Source organism: Delphinus delphis, chromosome 10 (genome assembly GCF_949987515.2).
Source record: "Delphinus delphis chromosome 10, mDelDel1.2, whole genome shotgun sequence".
Lineage (NCBI taxonomy): Eukaryota > Metazoa > Chordata > Mammalia > Artiodactyla > Delphinidae > Delphinus > Delphinus delphis.
The window spans coordinates 97,812,249-97,838,010 of record NC_082692.2 but is presented as its reverse complement, the minus strand read 5'-3'; the positions used below and the strand labels follow the sequence as shown (position 1 = coordinate 97,838,010).

General features: G+C 49.6%; 1 protein-coding gene and 1 long non-coding RNA gene across 2 annotated transcripts in view; one reads left to right on the top strand and one right to left on the bottom strand.

The window, feature by feature from the left end:
- SLC6A11 (solute carrier family 6 member 11) overlaps window positions 1-25,762 on the bottom strand; it is a 121,907-nt gene that overhangs the window by 69,250 nt on the left and 26,895 nt on the right. The gene's annotated exons all lie outside the window — the stretch shown is intronic.
- LOC132432517 (uncharacterized) lies at window positions 16,742-21,431 on the top strand. Its single transcript, XR_009520930.1, has 3 exons — window positions 16,742-17,002; window positions 18,128-18,299; window positions 18,899-21,431. It is a non-coding gene; the product is annotated as an uncharacterized lncRNA (long non-coding RNA).

Sequence of the window (25,762 nt, the reverse complement as noted above, 5' to 3'; positions counted from 1 at the left end):
TAGACTCCTGAATGAATGGGAGTCACAGGATGAAAGTTTCTGTTTCAAGAGGCTTCCCACTGACAGAAAAGACAGGCGGGTATGTAGGTAGATAATTAATGCACTGTGTAATCGGGGGAACGCAAAGGATGGTGGAGCACAGAGAAGGGAGTAGCTAATCTCAGGGGTAGTCAGAGAGGGCTTCTCCAAGGAGGTGATCCAGATGTTGTCCCGTAAAGGATGAATAGGAGCTCAGGACATGGGAAATGGAGACGGAAGGAAGAAGGAACAAATAAAATCCTACTATATGCTGCGCACTTTGCACATGACAATAGAAATTGCTATGTTTATTCACCACTTCCACACACCAGGCATTCATTCTTCAGACAGTTATGAGTACCGTCTTTTTAGATATGAGGAATGTCAGAGAGGTCACTGCTAACTCACCTAGGGTGGCCCAGCTAAGGAATGGCCGATGTGGGATTCACAAGGAGGCCTGTCTGACTTCAAGGTCATGCAATCAACCATGAGGCTGTATATGTGACTCCCACGACAGCAATGCAAATTCAGTGTTATTTTCCCCATTTTTAGAGACGTGACTCTCAGAGAAGTTACGTCATTTGGTTGGTAATTGACGAAGCAGGGATTTAAACTCAGTCCTGAACAACGGGAAATAAGAAGCAGCAGGGGGTGGTGTCCATGGGTCCTGCCAACACACCCTGGATGATCTCATCCAGACACCGTTCCTAACCTACCATGATGGTACCCACCTCAGGCCACCCACAACTCTGCCCCACAAATTTCGATGTCCATGGCCCCAGATCAACCACTGGCTCAATCGACAAGGCATATAATCAATACAAACAATTTCTTGCTGTCACATATATGGTCACCCAAAGAAGTTGAAAGTAAGTCAAATATATAACTATAGACCAGTAGACGATACTAGTAATAATAATAAATTAGAGACCAGTAAACAGTAAATGTCGATGGTTCCTGCCCAGAGAGCTAATTAAGATTGCTATAAAATCTCCACTTCCCTTAGCTTTGTAGGCACAATCTATCACAGATCTTCAGCATTTCACACAAATGCTTGATTCTCCTCCTTCAAAATGAACCCCCCAATCAACCAGCTTAAGTCTATGAAGCTGGGAAGGCTAAAATCTATTGCTTTCATCGTATAATTTCCACTTTGGTCTCTGTTGTACGGCAGAAGATTAATTATCCAAAATGCCCAGGACCTGATGAATGATATTTCTGGAGCTTACCCCCCAATGCTCACAAAATTTAGGGAAAAAGATGTTATCCCGTAAAACGTAAGAGCAAACGAAAATCACAGACATTTGGCCTTCATCTATGGGACCATCTTGATGTGACTAAACGTGCTGGTTGTGCTCTGTCTGGTCTGTGGTGAGCGGACTGGGCCACTGGTGTGGCATCAGGGGTCCTTTATAACCTGGCCACACGCAGCCTGCCATGCCCGTGGCGGTACACAGAGCAGACTGCTCCTCAGTCAGCACACGGGCAGGATTTATTAAGTGGCTGATGAGTATTCTGAAACAATTCCAATGTTCGGAGTTCTAAATGGAGGCTCTGCTTCTATAGGACATTTAGGAGAACTCCACTCTCTCCACTGGCACCCACACCCTCCTTTTGACACTCATTTTGTAAAACCGTAAGGGAAATAAAATATTCAGGTAAATTGCCCGAAGACCACAGCGCGGACAAGTCAGCCTGCCAAAGTGAAACCACTGGGTGTCAGGCCTCAGCTAGAACAATCCCTTAGTAAGCTGATGTTTGAGAGCCCGGAGCCGGGTACAAAAGGTGGTTCAGGAGGGTCATTATGTAATGCACGTAAGCGGAGAGCAGTATGAAAACTGAGACGCATGGCTGGCCCAGCTCTCCTAAAAGCCCCTTGCAATCGGTCTCTACCCTCAGCCGTCCTAGACACGTGCACATCACCTTTGATTTTTCCCAAGAGTAGCTGGAGACTGTCCAAACAGTACACATCTTGCTATCGAGAACCTGCACGTAAATGGTACACATGCTGCCACATCCCTCCTGTGCCCATGCCAGACATCACCCCCTATCATGATACCCTGAAGCTAAGCCTGGATGTGGCCCCAGAACCCTCCGCGTGGGACTCCAGGCAGCCCCATTTTCATCTGGGAAGAACCCGCTATCTGCTCCCCTTGCTCTAGTCCATTTTTCACTCATGCCTTCACCATCCACTGCAGGTCCTTAGTCCCGGCCCTCAGAATGGTGAGACCAGGTGTTGTGCTCAAGAACTGCTGGATGTGTGCACACGGGTGAGGTGCCCAGGGTTATGAACCCACCACAGCAGCGTGAAACCGGGAAAGGAGGCTAGAGAGGCAGGTTGGAGGGTCTCCAGGAAGGGCTCTGGCCTTCTCTTGGCAGTGACAGCGGGGTTGGAGCTGGGTCTCCAAGGCTAAGCAGGAACGGGAGAGCTGAGTCAGGCGGGGAAGGTATGGAACCAGCCAAAGATGTGGAAATGAGCACAGATCTGGTCCCCTGGGATGTCTAGGCACCTCCAGGTTGTCCTGCGGGTGCTCAGGCTGCAGTCAGCCTCACCGCACCGAGGCTGCCCTCACATACCAGCAGGAGCGTCAAGTCCTGCCAACGTGATCTCCGACTATACTCGAAATTACACCCTGCTTTCATCCTCATCGGCAGGGCCCTTCATCACCTTTCTTCTCAGTCATGTGACAGCCCCATTCCATAGCCGAAGTTTTAAAAATAAGAATCTGGCCTGTGTCTTCCTGCTCCTGAGTCCACCTCCCAGTCTCTCACTCAGGGTCGTGGGATACAGAGCGAAGGGCTGGGCTTCACGTCAGGAACCCTGTGCTCCAACCCTGGCGCTGCCCCCACTTGCTGTGCGACTCCGTCGGTCTCCACCCCTCCCCCAACCACTTTGCTCTCACTGTGCCAGGTTCCCCGCCGCTGGGGCGCATGCCAGGCCTCCTTCAGGCCTCCCTGCCTTTTCATGCCTCCCTTTGTCCGGAACGTCCATCCCCGGCTCCTGGGCCACCCAAGGCGTTAGTCCTGGGTACGCCTGAATCCCCACAGGGCTGAGGACTCCTCACAGCCAGGGGCCCTGCCTTCCAGCTGCGATATCGTCCAATCTACTGTCCACATCAGGCAGGGAGGCCCCCGGTGGTGGGTTTCAAGTACCTCAGTCTTACGTCAGGAGCCACCCTCTTCACTATAAACTACGCCTGTCTGCCACGTCCTCCCTGCCCCTCACCCCACATCCATCCCTCAGTCACGCCAGCATCTGCCCAGCACTGTAGCTGTTCTCTGTCAGCTGTTTTATTGTCTTGCAAATTTAACATTTCTAAAATGTAAGTTCCACAGAAAAAGGGAGTTGGGTCTTTTACATTCTCTGCTGTATCCACAGTGCCCAGGCTGGCATAAGGTACATACAATGTGCTCAATAAATATTCGTTAGAGAAACAAATCAGTAGTCTGACATCTGGACCCCGAGGTTAGAATGCAGGTCTTCAGAATAGCTCTTGTGCTTTGTCCATCTGAAATGCTAGAACCACATAAAATGGGGTTCAGAAAATTGCATCGGATTTTAGGGAGTGTTCATAAATAAGGAAACCACAGGAGATGCGGCTTTAAAAGACAGGCGAGTCCGCTGATGGAGGGCAAGGAAGTTCAGGCGCAAAGTTCAGTTTCAAGATGTTTGACGCCCTAGGATCTGTCTGGAAGGGAGCCAAGCAGGGCTCAGGCATTATGCTAAATTATGCAGGGTCTGCTTACGGGCATAATAAGGTCACTGACAAGGTACCATCAAGCCTGGCTGTTCCTGGCCACTGCCAGTGATGGCTTGGACCCAGAGAGGTGGGTGTGGGGGGAGGAGGGTCTCAGCTGTCAGACCTCTCAGGCCTCTGAAAGGAGACTCCTGACCAAAGCACACCCTTTGGTTCAGAAAGAGGTTGGGTTGGGTTTTTTTTGTTTTTTGTTTCACTATTGTTTAATTTCCTTTTAGCAGGTCAAGTCCTTCTGAATATAAAGGTTAGCACAATTGGTGGTAATTGTACTGTATCCTGTTTTAATTGACTCTAATTGCTCATTTGCATTCCAATACTGGAATTGTGGGGTGTTTTCTCCCTACTTCCAGGACAAAGCTATTTATTTCATAGGGGGAGGGGATGGTCGGATCACTGAGAATGCCACGAAAGTTGAAGAAGGGCTGCCCCTCCCTACGTTTTCTAGGATAATGGAGTCAATTGGAAAGCTGAGCATTGTTCAAAAGGCATTGAGCTAGCAGGGTGGTGTTGGCGCAAGGACCCAAGACCACAGGGTCAGAAGGTACAGTTTGCTGAGCAGTTCGGGCAAGTTCCATGCTCTCCCTGGGCTGGCATTCTACCATCGACAATGAGGCGAGGTTAACTAACCCAAACTGTAATCACTCTTACCATCTGGCCCATTTTTTTTTTTTTGCCACATACACGTATCATCTTTGCATTATTTACTTAATATTTTCTATAAATCAATATGCTCTTTTACATTAAATAAATATTATGTAATAAGAAAACTGTAAGTTGCCGCGATAAACTGAAAACCATTCTCTCTTACCACGAATAGAAGATAAATGCAAAAATAAATGCAATGAAGATAAAACGGGATTAAATTCTAAGCCAAAGGTTCTGAGTCTGAGCTGTGTTCTCTTTTAGTTCAAAACCAAGTATAGCAGGTGTCAGAGAGGTGCTAAAAAATAAGCCAGCTTACTGCACCTTTTGCCTTAAGACACATGAAAAGGGAATATACTGTCTCATTATGTGACGGGATGTTCTTTAATCTGGGCTCATATACCCCCAAAATCACCCTGTGGACAGCCAGGAGAAAGAACACTTCGCCTATGTGTGAGAAAGACAGGATGGATGAAGCTGACGTCCATCCCCGCAACAGCAGTGTTTCCTAGAGCAGCGGTCCCCAACCTTTTTGGCACCAGGGACTGGTTTCATGGAAGACAATTTTTTCACAGATGGCCGGGGGGTGGGGGAGAGTGCGGGGGTGGGGTTTGGGGGAGGCGGGTGTGTGTGTGGAGATGGTTCAGGTGGTAAATGCAAGCGATGGGGAGCGGCAGATGAGGCTTCGCTCACTCGCTTGCCCACTGCTCACCTCCTGCTGTGCAGACCGGTTCCTAACAGGCCGCGTGGTCCGAGGCCCAGGGTTTGGGGACCCCTGTCTAGAGCACAACCCTTTTCAAAGGACCAGGACTCCCTGGAGCTCTCCAGGGTCCTGATCCTGACTTGGGCTGAACCTTCCTCTAGCCAGCTAGCTGGAGCTTGGAAGACACTGAGGTTAACTGAGCACCTACTAGGTGCCTGAGATGTGTCACAGAGTATCTCTAACTGATCTTAATACCACTTGAATAAGTTCTATCCCCACTCTGCAGACAAAGAAAAAACTGAGGCTTGAGAGAGAGGTGGCTTGTTCCAGGTCACAGAGCTGTCAGTGATCAGGAGTTTGCCCTCTCCACCACATGTGCTGGGCTCTCTGCTGCAAACCTGGCGACACAATACTTTCCTGTCTTCAACTCCTGTTTGCTCCTCTGTCTGTCCTTAACCCCAGGGGCCCAGCTTGCCTGACTTTTGGCAGCAACTCATCATTGCCTGCTACCCCAGCCATGTTTGCCTCTGTGTCTGGGGTACATCTGCCCATCCCATATGGTTGGAAAGCAGGGTACTGAACATCCAATCCTTAGAGAATCACTGTTTTGAACACCAACAGATTTTTCCCAGCTTTGGATTTTGAGAGAGCACTACCTGAACTCCTAGGAAAGAACGCTACAGCAGGCACCAAACAGTCTGGCATAACTTCCATTAAGATGCTATTGATCTCTAGGAACAAGTTGCCAGGAGAATGAGAATCTGAAAAGGGAGGTCACCATGGACACATCTGGCCTCTTCATCATTTTTAGAGGTGTTCTTAGACCGCTGCAGCAGAAACAGTAAACGAAGAAAAAACATTCTGTTTCAAGTAACCAAATTCTAAATAGGTGGAGGGAATCATGTTTGCACAAGAAAATACTGAAGGTATTCACTATTCAAGGAGGTAACAGTACTTTAGCAATGCAGCAATATTTCCACGAGGAGCTAAAGTTTTCATTTTTGTGCAGTGACAGTGGTTTGTCATTAGCACCTGTGTGGAGCCTAAAAGAACATGCCAGAACATTGGCTTGCCTTGGGATCCAGGTAACATGGCCTCAGCCCTGAGCTGGGCTGAGGAGTAAGTGAGGGAAAGTGATAAGGGACAGGATTAGAACTGAGAGGCAACAAGGGAGGGAGGGATAACTGGGTTCTAAGTCCCCATCCCACCACAACGGTAGAGACTCTGAGCTGTCCCCCACCAAAGATCCACTCTCCCTTCTTCAGCAGTAACAAAACCCCTAAGTTTTGACTGGATCCACGGCTGCCTAGAATAAAGACATTTCCCAGCCTCTCTTGCAGCCAGGTGTGACCATGTGACTATGTTCTGGCCAATCAGATACAAACAAAGGTGCCACGTACAACTTCCAGGTTGTATCCTTAAAGGGAAGGGCTGTACCCTTTCCTTTCCTTCTTGCCCTTCCCACGGGCTGGAATGAAGACCAGGTAGTGAGCCATCTTAGACCATGGAAATAGGGACAACACCCACAGGAAGGCCGAGGAACAAAACAGAAGGAGCCTGGGTCCCCACAAGCAGGCAGCTTATGCCTGGACTGTTACAGGAGAGAACCATCTTCTTCCTGCTATTGCTCTTTGAGGTCTTCATTACAAGGAGTCAAACATGTAACCTAAATATCTAACCCTTGAATCTAACCCCTGACTACCTCTGTGACTGTGGGTAGGGCCTGCTCCCAATCTTAGTCTATGCCACCTTTCCTTAAGTGAATGCACCCACCCAGATGATCCGCACTATTCCTTTCTACTCAGAATGAAGCGAAGATGCTGAGGACAACCTGAGGATCTGAACGTGGACTCTCGAAAGCGACCATCCTACACCTGGGGTCAACCAGGAATAGGAATAAATAGAGTCAGGAAGCCTGCAGGAAGGTCCAGTCCATCATATTAAAAGAGAAGTTAGAACAGACCTGCCAGAGATCACCATTTCTTGGAAATCCACAGTTCCAACCTTCTCTGTCACAGTTTAGACTGACCTGACAGTGTGGACACCATCACCAAGTACAAAGCTGTGTGCCTGGGTTAGAAGGTCTCTGCAGCCTTCCAGGGCCTCCATCTTCCTCGGTGTAAAATGAAGATAACACCTGTTTCCAAGGTCGATGTGAAGATTAGAGATCACCACGCCAAGCACATGACACAGACACTGACCGCTCAATAACTGGAAGGATTCTGACTGCCTTTGCTGGTATCACTGAGGCAAGACGCAATGCCCTCCAGCCCAGTGGCCTTGGCTGGCCAAGAACAACATATCTGGGGGCTCAAAAATGCAAACAGAGAGGCTGTCTTAGCTATATGGGGAGGGACAGAGTGGTGTCGCCCGGAAATCCCTATGGGATTCCCTTACTGACAAAGGGAGTGACTGGCAATGTGGTGGCAGTGGAAGGCTGGTGTTAAGAGGTGGTTATTCATTGGCTGGAAAATCTGGGTGAATCGGGTGAACAGGACTCAGAGATTAAAAAAAAAAAAAAAAATCGTCAGGACAGAGAGAAGTGTACACAGCCATCCTGAGGAGGTGTAGCAGCCAGACTCCGGGATAAAGGATGGAAGGCAGTGGGAGTGAGCCATAGGGGCCATTACGGATGGAATCCTCTGAAGTCCTAGCTCCAGCAGCGGCTGAGGGGCCAGGGGGCAGAGGGTCCTTAGATGGAATAGAAGACATTCTATCAGGCTGGACCAGTTAAGACAGAATTCCAATTTAAAAGAATAGAAGGGATTCAAAAGCTGAGTTGGAGGGAAGGACGGGTCCCAGATGTGCCATTGCAGACATGTTTATGTCAGGGATGAAGCTTGCCCTGCAAAGGGGGAAGCCGGGCTTCTGGAGAAGCTGAGGAAAACGAACATCACCAACCGCTGTGGGGCTCCAGGAACCCCGCGAGGAAGGGGCTCAGGGGCTCCCCGCTGAGGGGTACGTGGTTGCTGGGGGCTCACGTGCAGCTTATGGAGAGGAACTTGCAGAGACTTCTCGGACACTGACCCCAAAATGCCACCCCCAGCCCTGGTAGTTCAGGAGAGAAGGATTCACTCAACATCTAATCTCATCATCAGGGTTGGGGCATTGTGGGCAGGAAGCCCAACATCTCAGGAGGCCAGGGAATGGTGTGACTCTTTCTTCTTGCTGATGGTTGGCACCAAAAAGATCATCCACACCCATGGCCTGTTCCAACCTTGAGATCCCATGGCTTTATTATTTAGTCGTCAGGGACATCCTGGTTGAAAGCAGGGGGCTCAAGAGGGAAAGTGCTCAGTTTGGGAGAAATGGAAGATCAGGGGATACTCGGTAATGACGTAATGATGGGACTAGTTTTTGTTGCTGGCTCTACACGCTTTGCTCTTACGCTATCGAATTCTAAAAGACAGAAAGTAGTATCATTCCCATTGCACAGAGGTGGAAACGGAGGCACCCAGAATTAGAGTATTTGGCCCACGGTTGCCCAGATAGAAGAAGGTAGGATTCAAGCTCAGAGCCATCCAACTCCAAAGCCGACACTCAACTACTACCCAGCCCCACAGGGGATTCAAGGGCAGCTTCATCTCACACCACATCTCCCTGTGTTCCCCGAACAAACCCTGCACTTTCCCACGTGCAAGACTTTGCTTCTGTTCACCCAGAAGCTCCTTTCCTCCTTCTCTACTTACCAACATCTCGCCAGTCTTCAAGACCAGTTCAGTTACTATGTCTTCCAGGTCTCAGCATGAGGCCATCCAGGAAGGACAAAATGCTCCTTCCATAGCCTACAGCACACTGGGCAATACAGCACACAGACACGGGATAGGCCTTGACTCCAGAAAATCCAAGTTCAAAACCCAGCCTCTGGTGCTTTCCATGTATGTGGCTGATTTTTGGCAAGCTGTCTTTCTAGGTCTTCCTATTCTTTTCCGTAAAGTGCGGACAATAATGCAGCAGATTGACTCAATCCCTCTGAGCCGTAAGTTTTGTTTTGTTTTTCAATTAATTTATTTATTTTTGGCTGCGTTGGGTCTTCGTTGCTACACACGGGCTTTCTCTAGTTGCTACGAGCACGGGCTACTCTTCGTTGCGGTGCGCGGGCTTCTCATTGCGATGGCTGCTCTTGTTGCGGAGCACGGGCTCTAGGTGCGCGGGCTTCAGTAGTTGTGGCTCGCGGGCTCTAGAGCGCAGGCTCAGGTGTGGCGCACAGGCTTAGTTGCTCTGCGGCATGTGGGATCTTCCCAGGCCATGGCTCGAACCCGTGTCCCCTGCATTGGCAGGTGGATTCTTAACCACTGCACCAACAGGGAAGTCCCTGAACCGTGGGTTCTTATGTCCATGGAATGTGGATAACAGTTCCCACCTCTCATGGCAGGTGTGAGTTACACGAGCCAGTGTCTACACAGCAGCAGGCACAGCAGCCCTACTCAACAGCTCTCCTTCCTCCTGAGCCCTTTTTCATTCTTTACTCTCGTGCACCTGCCTCTCCCTTACTGAGGGTAAGGGCCTTATCTTTGCGTGCTCTGCGTGCTCCTCGTTGAGGCCTATGAAAGCTGTAAACACTCGGTGAATGAGTCCATTCTGACCCCAATTACCCAGCGAGAATGAATGGGACAAAACAGGACATCAACCCATGTGTCTACAACGGGCTTTCAGTGCAAACAGTCTGCTCTCGCTCGAGCCTCTCCATCTGAAAGTAAAGGACATTCTGTCCAATTCGATTCACCAGCCATTTATTAAGCCCACTGGGTGCCAGGTCCTGTGCTGGTCTTCGACATCATGCTGATGAATGAGCCAGACCCAGACGGTGACAGTCATGACGAAGGACCACTGGGGGGACAGCAGCAGTGGGAGCTCAGGGACACAGAGGCAGCTCAGGTGGCAATGTGTCGCCAGAGAGGTCCTCCTGGAGCTGGGCTTTGAAGGGGAACAGGCTGTCCTGTTGCTCCCAAGGAGTCCTGATCTAGAACATGCTGTGTGAATACATTCTTTAGAACAAGAAGGGTCGGCACACAGGGCGCTTCAGCCTAGGAACCTCACCTCTAGGAAAGAAACAAGATCTGCACGGTGGCAGGGAAGCCATGTCCGCAGGGGACAAGAGACCTAAAGAACAACCACATGCACAAAGATTGCGGAGCCCAATTCAAGTCCTTGTCCACAGGATACCTAAAAAGAAAAAACATCACTGGAAGGGGGAGTCTGGTGTTTAAGCCTATTTCATGGTGAATTAAGATGAGCGAGCGAGTCGATGCTATTGATTTTTACACATCTCCACCACGAAGACCACAAAAATGAAAACGAATCCCCCGAAGAGCCCAAGAACATAAATATTCCGTGCAGAGCCCAGCCAAGCTTCCACCAGCATTAGGAGCTATTATTTACGGCCTGGAAAAGACACTGGTACCTTGGCTTAGAGTGATTTAAACACCATCCATCTCTCTTGGACTAGAAGGCTGCTGTCGCCATGGCAACCAAGGGCACCATGAAAGCACACCCCTAAATCCCGGGCAAGGGTTTACTGGTGCAGGGAGGTTATCGAACAAGAAACACCACTCCATGTCCTCTTACTTTAGTCTTCAACACACTCTTAGTGATGGAGGGGAGAGGAGAGCGTCCATGCTCAGGGGCTGTGTCTGCAGCCAGAAAGGGCAAGATGCTGCCTGGATCCTGTAAGCATCACTTGTTCCCTAAGACGGACTGCTTCTCATCCATCCCACAGGGCAACGACTGGGGGGCTCTCCTGGGCCCTTTCTCAGGCGTCCTGAGCAACACGGGTCCTTCCCAGACCACCTGTGCTAGCTGCAACACGCTCCTTCCAAAACAGCTTCATTGGTTGAAAGAAGAATCCATGCTTGCCTCCTGTTCTTGCCTCAGGTGATGGCCATCTGTCTTGTTTCCCAACTCTCCACTCAAGGGCCGCTCCCCAAGGACACCAGGGCACCTCATTAACGGACACGTCTTTCTCCCAGTTCCCAGCTTAAAAACTTTCCCCCATTAGATGCTTCTGCATTCCTGCTTCCTTTCCTCATGTTTTAGTCTTTTACCAGTTCATTTTTTCACACATTCTTTCCATCAATTCATCAACCAGTCAGCCAACTCTGATTAGCATCTGTCATGTGCCAGTTACTGCAGTAGGCATAGAGGATGCGAAGGTAGATCAGGAGCGAGCCCTGCCCTCTGGCTGTCATGGTGGCTGCTTGCTGGGTCTGCAGATTTCTAAGCGGTTTCCCGGAAGTCCGGCCTCCTCCCACATCTGTTCTTTCTCTACACACTCCCGTGGCTTTTCTTACCTACTCCTGCGGTTCTTGGGGCCACTGATGTGCTCATGATCCTCAATGTCTCTCACCAGCCCAGTGGTATCTCTTGAGTTTAAGACCCATACTTTCAACACCCTTTTGTGTACATCCACCTGGATTTCCTACCTACAACCTCATGCTCAAAACAAAAATTGTTACTTTCTCCCCCAATCTGTTCCTCCTTCTGTGTCTCTTTCTTGGATAATAGTGTCACCTACACGACAACCTCACTGTGTCCTCTTTGAGTTCAACTTCTGAACTCAAACGAATAAAGCCTTTGAAAGGGAGAGACGCACAGTCGGGATCCACTGCCCTGCAGCCCCGATGCTGCCCTCCCCAGGCGTGGCCAGCTGCAGGGGGCCCTCCCTCTCCTACTCTCTTCCAGGTCCCCCCCCCACCCCCGCAACCAGCCTTTCTCTACTTCCCAGAGAACTCGGCTTCCTCCACCGCTCATCTCCCCAAGTCCCATATCTTTACGCCTCGGTGCTTCTCTTGAATTCTCTCCCTGGGTTTCCCACCCGTTCCCAGAGCTTTAATGCCATCAACTCTAAAATGCGTTCTTTTAGCACTATTTATCTTGTTGTCTCTGAAATCAGGATGTCCCCCAGGTGGCATGTAGTTAGCACTCTCTGAGTGTAAGGGACCTGGCTCAGAGCTGATCCTTTCATCATCACTTTGGCTGAGTTACGGGCTCTGTTGGTTAAAATATTTTTAAATCAATTTAATTTAAATCCATTGCTGTTTGATGTTTAGAACGTCTTTTTAAAAGATTACACTGTGTTTCACAGACAGAGGGTTCAAGTTGATACTGTAAAGCAAATATAAATCATTAGAGAAATGATCACGATCCTGTATTTTCTTGCAGAGAAACAACCAAGTACTTTATGGATCTGAGAAGATACGCACCAGTAGACGAAGCTGGGTTATGCTGTTACTGCAGTACATGCAAACTGATCGCTGTCGTACCTCAAACAATACCCCTGCAGACAGGAGAACCTGCCGGTTCCTTTGGGAGAGATAAATAATCTTCAAAGCAACAAGAGTCCGGTGTGGTTATTTCACGTGTCACAAAGGAATAACCAACGTGAAGGTAACGTAGAGCAGATTAACTAGCAGTATTTCTGCTTCTGACGTACATCCGTCTTCACTGGACGTATTATGTACCTTCTGGCATATAAAACACCAGTGTAACTTAGAACAGGTAAAATATGGCATGTCAGAGGTTTCTCATCTTTTGGGGGACACAGGCCTTTTTGAAAATCAGATGATAGCTATGGACTCATACCCTAGAAAAATGTACTTATTCACATGATCCCATCATTTTTTTTAAGATTTTTTTTTGATGTGGACCAATTTTAAAGTCTTTATTGAATTTGTTACAATATTGCTTCTGTTTTTTTATGTTTTGGTTTTTTGGCCGTGAGACACGTGGGATCTTAGCTCCCCAACCAGGGATCGAACCCATACCCCCTGCATTGGAAGGCGAAGTCTTAACCACTGGACTGCCAGGGAAGTCCCCTGATCCCATCATTTTTATACAATTCCGAGGGGTTTCAGGGCCCCCCCCCCCGAAGCATCCCTGGGCCCCAGGTAAAGAAATCCTAACACACAAACTGATGACTCTACTCCACATCCCTCTGTCCGAGCTCCAGGCTTCCCGTCCACCACCCGGACATCTCCACTTGCCAGTCTCAGAGGCACTGCAAACGTAACGGGTCCCCAAAGAGAGGCATATCTCCCTCAGTTCCGGCCCAACTTCTCCCTCCCCTGACACCACCCCAACTCACTCAACAGCTCCACCAAGCGCGGGCACTCAAGCCAGGAAGCTGCTTGGACTTCTCTGCCCCCGACACCCTCTGCGTTCAGTCACCGAGGGTGGATGCTTACCCTTGTGTATTTCTCAAACCGTCCTCTTCTCTCCGAAAGCTGCCACCACCTCCCACCGAACGACTACTATGTGGAATGCAGCCTCAGGTCCCATGTACCCATTCCCCATGCCACAAGCATGGTGGCCTTTCTCTAAAGAAAGCCCGGTCACGACACTCCTCTGCTTTAAGCCCTTTGTGGCTCTCCACCACTTGCATCTCACTAGGTGCCTTCCTAAGCCACCCCTGCCTGCCACTCCAACCCGTCTCCCTCCGTTCCCTGTCAAGGACTGTGCACTGGCCACCCTGAACTTCTTTCTGTTCCTTTCCTGAGCCATGACCCCCCACTCCACCCTCTCGCTGTACCAGCCCACACTTTGCACAGGGACCACATCTTAGGTATTTGCCTCTGTGTCTCCAGGACTTACCAGGGTGCCTATAATCCAGTAGGTGTTTAATAAATGCATGTTGAAGTAACCTTAAGGCACATTGTTCCATAAAACACTAATGCAGTACTAAATGCTCTCCTGAGGCAGAAAAACAGAGAGGGTTCTGGTCCCAGCTCTGGGGCCTTGAGCAGGTTACGGCACCTCTCCAAGCCTCAGTGTGCACATCCAGAAAATGGGAATGAAAACATCTACTTCAAAGGGTTGTTGCAAAGGTTAAACAATTTAAGATAAGTTGGCAGTTGCTGCAAAAGCAGTATTGTCACCTAAAGGGCAACCTGGAGACACACAGGGCTATTTTAGGTGACCACAAAGACTGAGGGTCAGCATTTAATGACTCAGGCCTAGGAAAGCTGGCAATCCTGCATGCAGGGGGACAGTCCCGCACAACAATACTGCCCTGTTTTTCATGATTTCTAAACGTGCCACCAGACACTCATGGGTGTGGGTTGCTTATAATTATTAAGCCTAGAATCTGATTCTGCTTTACATATAACCTCAAAGTATATTTCACTTCATTTTAATATAAACTGAATTTTCCAGAAATGCAATTACCATATAAATTGAAGGTGGATGGTACTATCTTTTATTCAGTGCTTTACCAAATGTTATCCATCATTTAAGAAGATCACGTCACTACCGGCGATGCCACCAGTGGAACCTGAGTAGCCAGTGCCACTCCCTTCTATGAGTCCATGTTTGTAGCCATGGTATTCACGGAGATTCTATAATAATGTAGGTGCTAGCTCTTATTTCAAGATGTAAAACGTAGAGGAAAAGTACAGACAACATGTGGCTCTCCCATCTCGCAGCCAAATGCAATCACTCCAGGGTGGTGCTGGTACCCGTCGACTAGATTATGTCTGTGTCTGAGCCTTTACATGTTGAAACACATGTTGTTTTATTATAAGTTGCTTCCTTTCTGCTTTTCCTTTAAAATACAGCTGGGATATTATATAGATTTTCTCAGACTTACCTGTGCTGGTAGATTATTTATGACTTGCACTTCTAGGTGGCAAAGGCAGTGTTACAATCCTCACCATCAACAGGGGTGCTGGGTCTATAAACGGGGCTCGTAAAGGCTGTGGTGCCAGTGCTGGCACAGAGGCAGCACTGGTTTCCCGGTGTCAATACGATGACCGTCAGAGCACCGGGCCAGTCATAACTGTTACACAACATACTTGTGATTCAGGGCCACAGCAGTGTCTGGCTTCTGCAGAGTGAGTTACTACCTGCTCCAATGTTCTCACTGGGGGGCTCTCGTTTATTACCCACGGGCGGCTGTCCAACAGGAAGGAAGGCAGCTGCTGCCCAGCACAGAGTGCAATGTGAGGCGTGTCGGGGACCCCTCCACTCTCCTCAAATACATCCTTGCTCAAGAACTCTCAATGGCTCCCCATTGCCCACCTGCCCACGGGACCTAGTCTAGCCCGACCCTGGAGTCTGGCCCAGCCTATCGCTTCCAACCTCCACAGCCATGCTTGATGGTCCCCTTCCTTACCCCTCCTCCTGCACATAGCCATCCTTCAGCGTGAAGCTCACATCCCACCTCTCCCAGGGGCACTTTCCAGACAGCTCTGGGCCACAGCAACTTCTTTATCCAAACTCTGTACCAGCACTGACCGAGCCATCATTTGACAGTTCATCTATACTACAAAATGCTGTTAATTATCTTCAAGTGAGTGAATCCAATCTTACTGCCCCACTAGACTGAAAACTCTTTTAAGCTGGAGAATGGGTTTATAGAAATTACAAGCCATAAAATAAAAACAATAGCAATTTGTGTGTTTACTGTGTGATAAGCAGATAATTTAAAGGCAACACCTCACTTAAGCTTCACAGCAACCCAACGAGATGGGTCCTCTGACTGCCCCCAGTGAAGGCTGAGGAAACAGCTCAGAGGCAAAGAAAGGCCCACCCCCAGGGTCATGCTGGAGGCAGAGCTGTGATGCAAACTCCTGTCCGCCGGGCTCTGCTCTCTCCCACCCTCCCACCACCGGTGGGCCCGTAGTGAGCACTCGGGCCGGGGGGCGGCTGAAGGTTCACTTACTGAGGGCTCTGCATTCACCAGTGGGAAGAACAGTGGTTGGGGATCGGCTTCCACCTTGGCGGACCTGGGTTCGAATCCTGCCTCTGCTAGCCACGTGACCCATGCCCATCACCTACGCCTCCGGGACTTAATTTATAAAGTGGGCGTGCTGACCCTCACCTGACTGTCTGCTGTAAAGTTAAATTAGACAATGAACAGAGAGTGCCGAGCCCAATGTCAGGCATACAGTAGGTGCTCTGTAAAAGGCATTTCCTTAGCTTGGGGGAGGACCCGAGCTTTGAACCTGGGCAGCCTGACCCCTTAGCTTCTGTGCCCCCTGCTCATCTCCCTGCACCCCCTCGACCTGCAGTCACCCTCCATTTGCTCATCATCCCCCGAGAGGGTCTCGCACCTACAGCTGCACACAGGTCACACGCAGCTGCCATCCACCCTGCCTCCTTTTCCACTTCTCTCCCCCGAGAACGGTTTTCCCTCTGCTGTTTCTCTAGCCACAGGGAGGGCAGGGGGCGGGCAGGGCGGGGAAGAGAGCTTGGTCGTGTGACTGCCAGGAAATGCTTTAGAACTTTCACCTCAATCAATCAAGCAGGTCCTAGCATGTGACAGGCATCACACACTTGTTGGCTGATTGAATCAACACGCGATGGTTCCCAGCACCGACCACGTGGGCTACCCCGGGGACAGAGAAATGCACAAGGGCCCCCGACAAGCCAGGGGTGCTCTGTCAGCATACACAAAGAGGAAGAAAGAGGCAAGGAAAAAGGGAGGAGGGAGGACAAAGGATGTAAGCTAGCTTCTTGGCCTTTGTACGTGGTTCCTTTTACCTGGAATCTCCTTCCTCCTCTGCCTTTGGGTAATTAATAACCACCCGTACCTCCCCAGCCAGCATGGATCCCACTGCTTCCTGCATTTATCCCCAGCACAGTGATATTTTGTAACTGCCTGTTTACCTGTCTTCTAAACTCTAGCCTCTAAGGTTGTTTAGAGTTGATATCTGTGGTCCTGGGCACAGGACACGGTACACAGGACATGTTTAATAAATATTTGCCCTACAGGGTAGGAAATCACTCTGGGCCCACAAGCCCAGCAGTCACGAGACAACGAGAGGCAAACTCAGGGCAGCCGGATGCTGCCGAGGTGAGAGCCTCGGAGTGAAGAGAAAGCCGCGAAGGATGAGGGTGCGAGGGGCCCCTGAAGGCTTCCTGGAGGAGAAGAGACAGCAGGAGGGTGAGAAAGCAAGAGCTGGAAGGGGGCAAAGTGCCCCCGGTCACCCTGCTCATCTGTCAAGTGAACATGGAGAAGGGAGCGCTGGTGGAAAGTGGGGACAGGGAGGCGGGTCTGAGGGAACAGGTGTTTGGGGTGAAGGAGACTTACCTCTTTCATCCAATCCTAACATTTCCCAAATGCCAGGACCGGACTTGAGCTGGGCCTTCAACCATGAGCATCTGGGCATGAGGAGAGAGACGCTGGAAGCCCGGCAGGAAGCAGGGGGTGGGAAGGGAAAGTAGACAAAGATTCTTGGGGCAGATAAGACTGATTCTGGCAGAGGTTTCACACCCTGTCGCCTTCCTAGCAAAATGATCTCCCATAGGGAAGGAAAGCCACATGAATCAAGCACTCCCATTAGCATTTTCAACGACTGGAAGAACTGTAAGTATCTTGAGTCCAGTAAGTCATGGAAGAGTTTACGATGTCATGAAAGATTTATTCAATGGAATTTAAAAATCGTCTTTTGGCAAAATGGGGGCAGCAGGAAGGCTCTGTGATGAAAAAGGCAAAACATTCAATTCTATCATGTTATGATTAAATGAGGTACAAACTATGGTTATACGAAATGTGTACAAGGATTGGAGGGCAACAGGGAAGTGATTTGGGGGGGACCATTTTTCACTTTGAAATAGCTATTGTTACATATTCTTTGGGCAATTTTTAAGACTCAGAGTAGGTGCTATAGATGCTGGGAAGCTATGGTGGAGTTCTGAGGGAACAGGTACATAACGAAAGTCATGGTTAAGAAAGCAGAGTCTGGCAGTGGCCAACACGCGGCCTGGGTCTGGGTGGCCTGCTGTGCCAACATCCGGGGGTGAGGTGGGGGGCACGTGGATGAAGGTGCTGGGAAGGCTCTGCTAGGTGGCTAGGCTACAGTCCCAGTTATGCAAGCAAACACTAATCTGGGTGTTGCTGTGAAGGTGTTTTATAGATGTGATTAAAGTCCATAATCAGTTGACTTTAAGTAAGGGAGATTGTTCTAGATGATCTGGGTAGGCTGATCCAACCGGTTCAAAAGCCTTAAGAGCAGAACCAAGGTTTCCCTAATGGAGAACGCCCACCTGTGGGCATCGTTTCCTGCAGAGAGCTACAGCCCACCCTCTGGACGCCAGACTTGCCCAGGCAGCCCTCACCACCACCAATTCCTCAACGGAATCTCTGAATACGTATCTCCTGGCTCTGCTGCTCTGGTTGAATGCTGACCGACAAAGATGGCCACAGGGGTGGGGAGCAGAGGGGATCTGCAGACACCCTGGTGAGAGACAAGCGCAGTGGAGTGACGGACGCCTCCACAACACGCCAGTCCCCTGCTTAGCCCCCGGCCTGCATTCTGCACAGGCTCACGCCATCCCTCACTGCTCCCCCAGATGTCTCTTTGGGCCTTTGCCTGTCACTGTTCCCACCACATCTGTCAGAGCCAGCCCACCCGTCACCTGCCCGGAGCCTCCTGGACATGCTGACCCCTCCCACCCCACCCCCGGCATGCTCTGGCTGCCAGGACTTAAAAGTTCTCTCCCTAGTGACACCAGCGCAGCCCCCCCACCTGTCACTGCACCTGTCACACTACCCTTGAAAGAAGGGGAAACGGAGGCCCAGGGAAATGGAGTAACACAGACAGCCAGGGAGGGCGATGGTGGCCGCACTAACTCACGCCGCTGGCGGGTTGTGGGGCAGGACTCTTGACACCAAACGTCGGCTCATTCCATCCTTCATCACTAGCTCTGTCTTCAGCTTCTCTGCCCAATTCTGGAGGGCAGGGTACACAGCTAGCCATTCTTTTAAACTCCCCCTTGCAGTGCTCAGCCTGGTGCTAATATTCAGGAGGCTCAACATAAACACTTCTGCCCGTTTCAGGTTCAGCCCATGACACCTCGCTTGGTCTCACGTGGAGTGCAAAGCCGACTTGACTCCTTGACGCTGCCATGCGGGAGGGCGGCTCGTTTCCCAGGGAGACGGCCGCACGTGGATGGGCTGCGGGCAGGGCCGGGCTCCCCGGGGGCGCTCCAGAAGGGTTAACAGCGCCCACTCCCCTTGGGTCCCCCTCTGTACTCCGAGGGCTTTCTCAGGAGGCGGCCAGCCCCGCGGGACCCCTCCCACCCAGAAACCACTCAGACTTTGGGGGGCCTTTGTGCTTTAATAAAGACGGTATTACTGAGTCGCAAAGCTTCCCTCCTTTCCAACCCTCCTCGCTGCCAGGGTTCCCGCTAAAGGTGAAGCGCCGTCATTCAAGGCCAAAGAAAGGGCTGAATCAAGACGCTAAACTCTTTTGACTTAATGTTACAATCTACGGCTCTCCCCGGACCAGTTGTGTGAGAAGTGCTCCCAACATCGCACAAAGGCCCCTCAGCAGTGGCTTGGGGTGTCCTCGGGCTCTGGGGGCGGAAGGCAGGGGATCTCCTTGCGGGGCTCTCTGCATGCATCTCATGAACGCTCTAGTTTCCTCTCTGAATGCAGACAGCAGCCGGGCGCTGGAAGAGCCCCACCACCAACGCCGTCCCCGCTTGCTTCAGGCTGCAACAAAGGCCACTTGAGGGCCGAGAGACAGCACTGCCCAGTTCCTTTCCTGGGCCTGTTCTCTCCCCTTTCACACATCTTTCCCTTTCATTCCCCCCTGCCCCCTTTACTCCTGCTTTATGCCTCATTGAATCCATCAGCCACTTTATGGGGCGCTCCTGAAGCATAAATGTTCTGTGGGGGGCTCCTGAGGGTTTCCCTGCTGGCAGCTCCAAACCCCCTTGGTGGTAGTGGGAGGGAGGGAGAAAAAGGCACACACTCGAGGGAGGAGCCACGGATGGCCCCTCCAGGCTGCATCTCCGTCTGGCAGGTCTGGGATAAGCTGGAGGCAGCAGGCACCCTCACCGGCCAAGAGGCCCCGCCCTGCTCCTCCCTGCTCCCGAAGGGGTGTGATCCCTCACGATCTTAGGGCAAGCAGCTTAAGCCCCGTGAGCCTTTGTCTTCCCATCTGTAAAATGGGGATAGCAATCGTACCTTTCTCATAGGGTTGTCTTAATGGCTCAGCGGGCTAATGTAGCAAGCGCCTTGGAACAGGGCCTGGATCAAAGTGCCACTGAAACATCTGCTTTACCATCACCATCATGCAGAGAACGCGGGCTGTTTAAGGGCCCTTGCACAAATGTAACAGGAACAGGCTGTGGTTATCAGTGGGAAGACAGGTGAAGGGGAGTAAGAGGTACAAACTACTAGGTATAAAATAAATGAGTTACAAGGATGATGTAAGTACAGCACAGGGAATATAGCCAATATTTCCCAATAACTTTATATGGAGTATAATCTATAAAAACATTGAATCGCTATGTTGTACACCTGAAACTAATATTGTAAGTCAACTACACTTTAATAAAAGAAAGCGTCCTTGTACTACCTCCAACTCCTCTACTTGTTTGTGAATGAAGGAAGGAAAAGAAAAAAATAAATCAATTCAAGGCTATTTGCAGCTGTTTCTGTGTGAGTGTGTCTGTGTGTGTTTTCTTCTTTCCTGCCTTGGTGTCCTGGAGCTCTGAAAAGAATAAAAACAGTGGCCTAAAGCAGTGAACAGGCAGGATTCTGCTTAAAACCCCAGCTAATCCTGCAGCTTCCTTTAAAGTGGCACTAGGAGGAGGCAGGGAAGAGGCCAGAACTATTTTTGTAGCACCCTCCCCTCCCAACCACTGCTCCTGGAGACCAGGAAACGAGGGGGAAAAATCCATAAATCATCCTCTGAGAGGAGGACAGAAGAAGGAACCGCCAGGGGGACAGAGCAAAGAACAGCGGCCAGCTGGGCAGGGAGTGCGGGTGGCATGAGGGGGCACCTGACTAGCTGGTGGGCAGGGAGGGCTGCCTGCAGAGGGCAGAGCATCTAGGCAAGAGCTGGGCAAGCCGCCCCATTCAAAACTCAAAAGAGAGAGAAAGGTCTTAGGCTCCTGTGCAGCATCGGGTCCCGCAGAAGGAGGACGCCACACCAAAAGGTGTCTCTGATTGGACACTTCTCTCCATCCCGCTGCACCTTCCCCCTGGTCACCCGCTACTAGAGCTCCCCAGCCTCTCCGCTCCCACCCGTCCATTGTCCACGAGTAGCCAGAGCCAGCTTTTCAGGATGAAAGTCAGATCGTGCTACCCCTGCTTAAAAATTTTCAGCGGCTCTCCACGGCCCTTAGAATAAAATCCCCGACCCTTCACCATGGCTGTTAGTCTGTCCCCTGCCCCATCACTTGCTAACATCGACTCCATCTGGCCTCCACCTTTACTTTGCCTCTCAAATTCACCGAGTCCTTCCCACTTGAGAATGTCATCTGCGCTGCTCACCAGGCCAATCCCTTCACATCCTTCCCATCACAGATGGGGGCCTCTCTCAGGGAGGCTTTCCTGGCCCCCCCCCGTGAGAATGTCTCCTGCCCTAATTCTTCCCCCTCAAGGCCCCCGTCCTCCGCCCACAGCGTTTCTATAGCTGCTTGTTCTCCATCTCCCCCACCAACAGTCAGCTTCACAGTCTGACTCGCTCACCACTGAAAAGAGCCCCCAGCCTGGTACCTGGCACACAGTAGGTGAGCGATAAACATTTAATGAATGAACAGAAGAATCAATGAGTAACATCCATAGCAAGTGAGCATTTGGATACAAGAACCAGAACATTTAGGAGCTGGAAAGGCTGGGGTGAGATTTTAAGATTCCTTCAGAAAAGCTCTCCATTGCAAACGATCACTGTAGCTTTTCAGCATCTGAAGTGGTCCACGTTTGGGGTGACAGCAATTTAGGTGTTAGTTTCTTGTTACACGGCAAATAGTTTGCATTAATTAGTTTAACAGAGGAGAGATCCATGAACTTCTTCTGTGAAGGGCCAGATAGTGAATATTTTAGCCTTTGTGGGTCACACAAACTCTGTTGCAACTACTCAGCTCTGCCATTGTAGTAGCACAAAAGCAGCTGAAGGCAACGCAGAAACATACGGATGTGGCTGTGTTCCAATAAAACTTTATTTACAAAAGCAGGCCATAGGTGAAATCTGGCCAAAGGCCAATGCTGACCGATCCCCAGGTCGGACTAAGGCCTAGCAAAGCCACACGAGAAGGACACGTAGTAAGGACCGGTTTTTTCAGTCTTCAAAGAATATGCATAGCAGGTACTAGGCTATCACCATTCCCTAACGTTGCTTCCATGCTGTAGGATGACAACATAGAATAAAGACAGGAGCACCTTGAATTTATTTGAAATTATTGTTTCATAGAACATAAAGGATTTCAGTTGTGTCATTCTGCATGTCAGCAATATGTTTGTGCAAATGGGAAGTTCTAAGAGCAATTTTCACTCTGGAGGTCCTGGGGAGCTACTGTTGAATGTCTAGTGGGTGGCTGAGTGGATGGATGGACAATAAAAATGGACAAGACAGGATGCTTTCTAGGGTGATTACAAAGTAGACTTGGTCAACAACTGGAGAGGTTAGGTGAGAAGTTGTCAAAACAAGTTAGTGGTTTGAGGCCTGTGAGACCAGAGGGAGGACCTGGTGGCGGCGATGGGCAAGATGGATTTGGTGGGCAAATAAAAAAAAAACAAGGAAAGAGCAAAGCCAGTCTTTTCAACAAATGGACATCCACATGCAAAAATGAATCGAGACACACACCTTACACCCTTCACAAAAATTAACTCAAAACGGGTCATAGATCTAAATGCACAACTATTAAACTCCTAGAAGATAACATAAGGGAAAACCTAGATGACTTTGGGTATGGCAAAGACTTTTAGATAAAATACAACACCAAAAGTACAATCTATGAAAGAGCTAGTTGATAGGCTGGACTTCATTAAATTAAAAACGTCTGTTCTGCAAAAGACAATGCCAAAAAAATGTGAAAACAAGCCACAGACCAGGAGAAAATATTTTCAAAAGACCCATCTGATAAAGGACTGTTATCCAAAATACACAAAGAGCTCTTAAAACTCAACAATAAGAAAACAAACAACCGATTTCAAAATGGGTCAAAGACCTTAACGGACACCTCACCAAAGAGATATACAGACAGTAAATAAGCATATGAAAAGATGCTTCATATCACCTGTCATCAGGGAAATGCAAATTAAGACAATAAAGAGATACCACTACATATCTATTAGGATGGCCCACATCCAAAACGCCAACGATGCCAAATGCTGGCAAGGATGCAGATAACAGGCATTCTCTCATACTGCTGTTGGGAATACAAGATGGTACAGCCAATTTGGAAGGCAGTTCATGGTTTCATACAAAACTAAGCATGCTCTTACCATAAGAACCAGCAGTCATGCTCCTTCATATTAATACAAAGGAGTTGAAAACATATGCCCGTACAAATGCTTGCACGCGACTGTTCACAGCAGCTTTACTCCTAATTGTCCAACTTGGAAGCACCCAAGATGTCTGTCCATAGGTGAATGGATCAACAAACTGTGGTACGTTCAGACAGTGGAACATTACTCAGTGATAAAAAGAAATGAGCTATAAAGCCATGAAAAGACATGGAGGAAACGTAAATGCACATTACTAAGTGAAAGAAGTCAACCTAAAAAAGCTACATACAGTATGATCCCAATGATATGGCATTCTGGAAAAGTCTAAACTATGGAGACAGCAAAAGACTGGTTTTGTGTGTGTGTGTGTGGTTGCCAGGGATGGGGAAGGGGGGAGATGAACAGGTAGTGCACAGAGGATTTTTAGGGCGATGGGACTATTCTATATGATACTATAATGGTGGATCCATGCCATTACACATTTGTCCAAACCCACAGAATGTACAGCACCAAAAGTGAACCCTAATGTAAATTACGGACTTTGGGAGATTACGATGTGTTTAAGTAGGTTCATCAGTTGTAACCAATGTGCCACTCTGGCGGGGGATATTGATAATGGGGGAGGTTATACAGTGTTGGGGGCAGGGAGTGCATGAGAAATCCCTGTACTTTCTGCTTCATTTTGCTGTGAACCTAAATCTGCTCTAAAAAATAAAATCTTTAAAAACAAAAAGCAAGGACACAAGAAAATCACAAAGATGTCTCCATGTCTTAGCCACTTGATTTCCATTATCAGTTGAAAATGATTATCATCCAGAAGATGACCAGTTATAAACAGCCTGGACGTTTCCTCCTGATGAAAGCAAGTGTTTCAGAATCCTATATTTTCTCAGGACTTGATATACAATTGAGAAACGTTCTTATTTATTTTGTTAATCCAGACTTGTGAGAATTTCCAATATTGTCCAGAGAGAGAAGAAAAATAACCTTGTAGAACTAAAACCAGGGCAAGAAAATAAATGGCTTACTAAGCCCCTGCCACGCGCTCAGAAATCGGATCCATGTGTTCTCGTTGAACCTGGACGTGAACCCACAGCTGGAGGTATGAGAACAGATGAGTACCAGGCCTAGGGAAGGCAGACAGATCTGGATTTGGATCCCAGCGCTGCTCTTCCCAAGCAGGGTGGTCTTAGGCAAATCTCGTGGCCTCTCTGGGCCTCCACTGCCTTATTTATATAATAGGGTTTGGACTTAAACCCTCCCAGCTCGGACAAGCTATATTCTAACATTCCAGAGCCAGTTCTCCGCCATTAGAAGCCCCACGTTCATAGGACCCGACTGTCTAACTGTTCCCCAGTGTGTCCCAGCACCTCGCAAGGAGGCCCTGCCCAGGCAGGATTCATCCGTTCCTCAAATGTTCACTAAGCAACAGCCATGTGCCACTCGCTATGTACCAAAGCTGGAACCTAGCTACTCTCTCTCCAGCCAGAGCAGCTTCTTCTGAGAGTTGATGTTGCTTGCCCTGACTCTGGGAGATGCTGCATGCGGGCCTCTGTGATGTCAGAAGGATGAAAAGCACTGAGGAAGGCGCAGGAGGTGATGGAGTGAAGGTCACATACAGCGATTGTCCTTGGTGGGAGCAATGACGCCAACACAGCGTCGGGGCCCACACACCGCCCCTCGGGCCGCTAGAGAGCACTGCTACACCTTCACCTATCACCTTGCCACGGCTTCATCTGTGATCTGCTTATTTGTGATGTGATCCGAAATCCCTACTTACAGAGCCACCTGCCAAGAGGCTGAGCCTGCAGCGTCTGCATGAACTCCTGAGCAGGGGATGGGCTCTCAATTGAGTTAAGGCTGGGGTTATAGTTTTTGCCTTGGAGACAGGATGCGGCCAGGAACTTTTTCCAAGTTAATGAAATTTCAGAAATTTCTGGTGCAGCCCAGGTATGGAGAGCACGCTGGAACTTGGGATGCAGAGGAAGAGCCAACTCGGGCGTGGCCTGGACAACAGCAGGAATATGGAGTTCTTGCTGCTTCCTTCAACTGACTCCTGAGGGCGGCTCTGGCCAGGGTCCCGCAGGCAGGCGGCAGGGGCAACCTCTGCCCACTCAGGAAGACTCAGATGACCCTGTGTTTATTTTTAACTGTTTTTGTACAAAATCGAAAAGCCTTTGGACACTGGGCTCATGTTCAAGGTGAGATGAATGATAAACAGTAACAAAAGCATCAGACCCTCTCCTGAGGAGCCCACATGCTGATCCGGGCTCTCCTGGTCTCCCCAAACTGTCAGATGTGACCTACAGAACCTTGTCATTTATAAACAGCCAGGGAGCTGGGCCACCAGACCAGGTCCTAACCTGACACTTAACTCACTGTGAGACCATGGACAAGTCCCTTCTCCTCTCTGAGCCTCAGTTTCCTCATGCATAAAATACGGGTGCAGATGGACCAGAT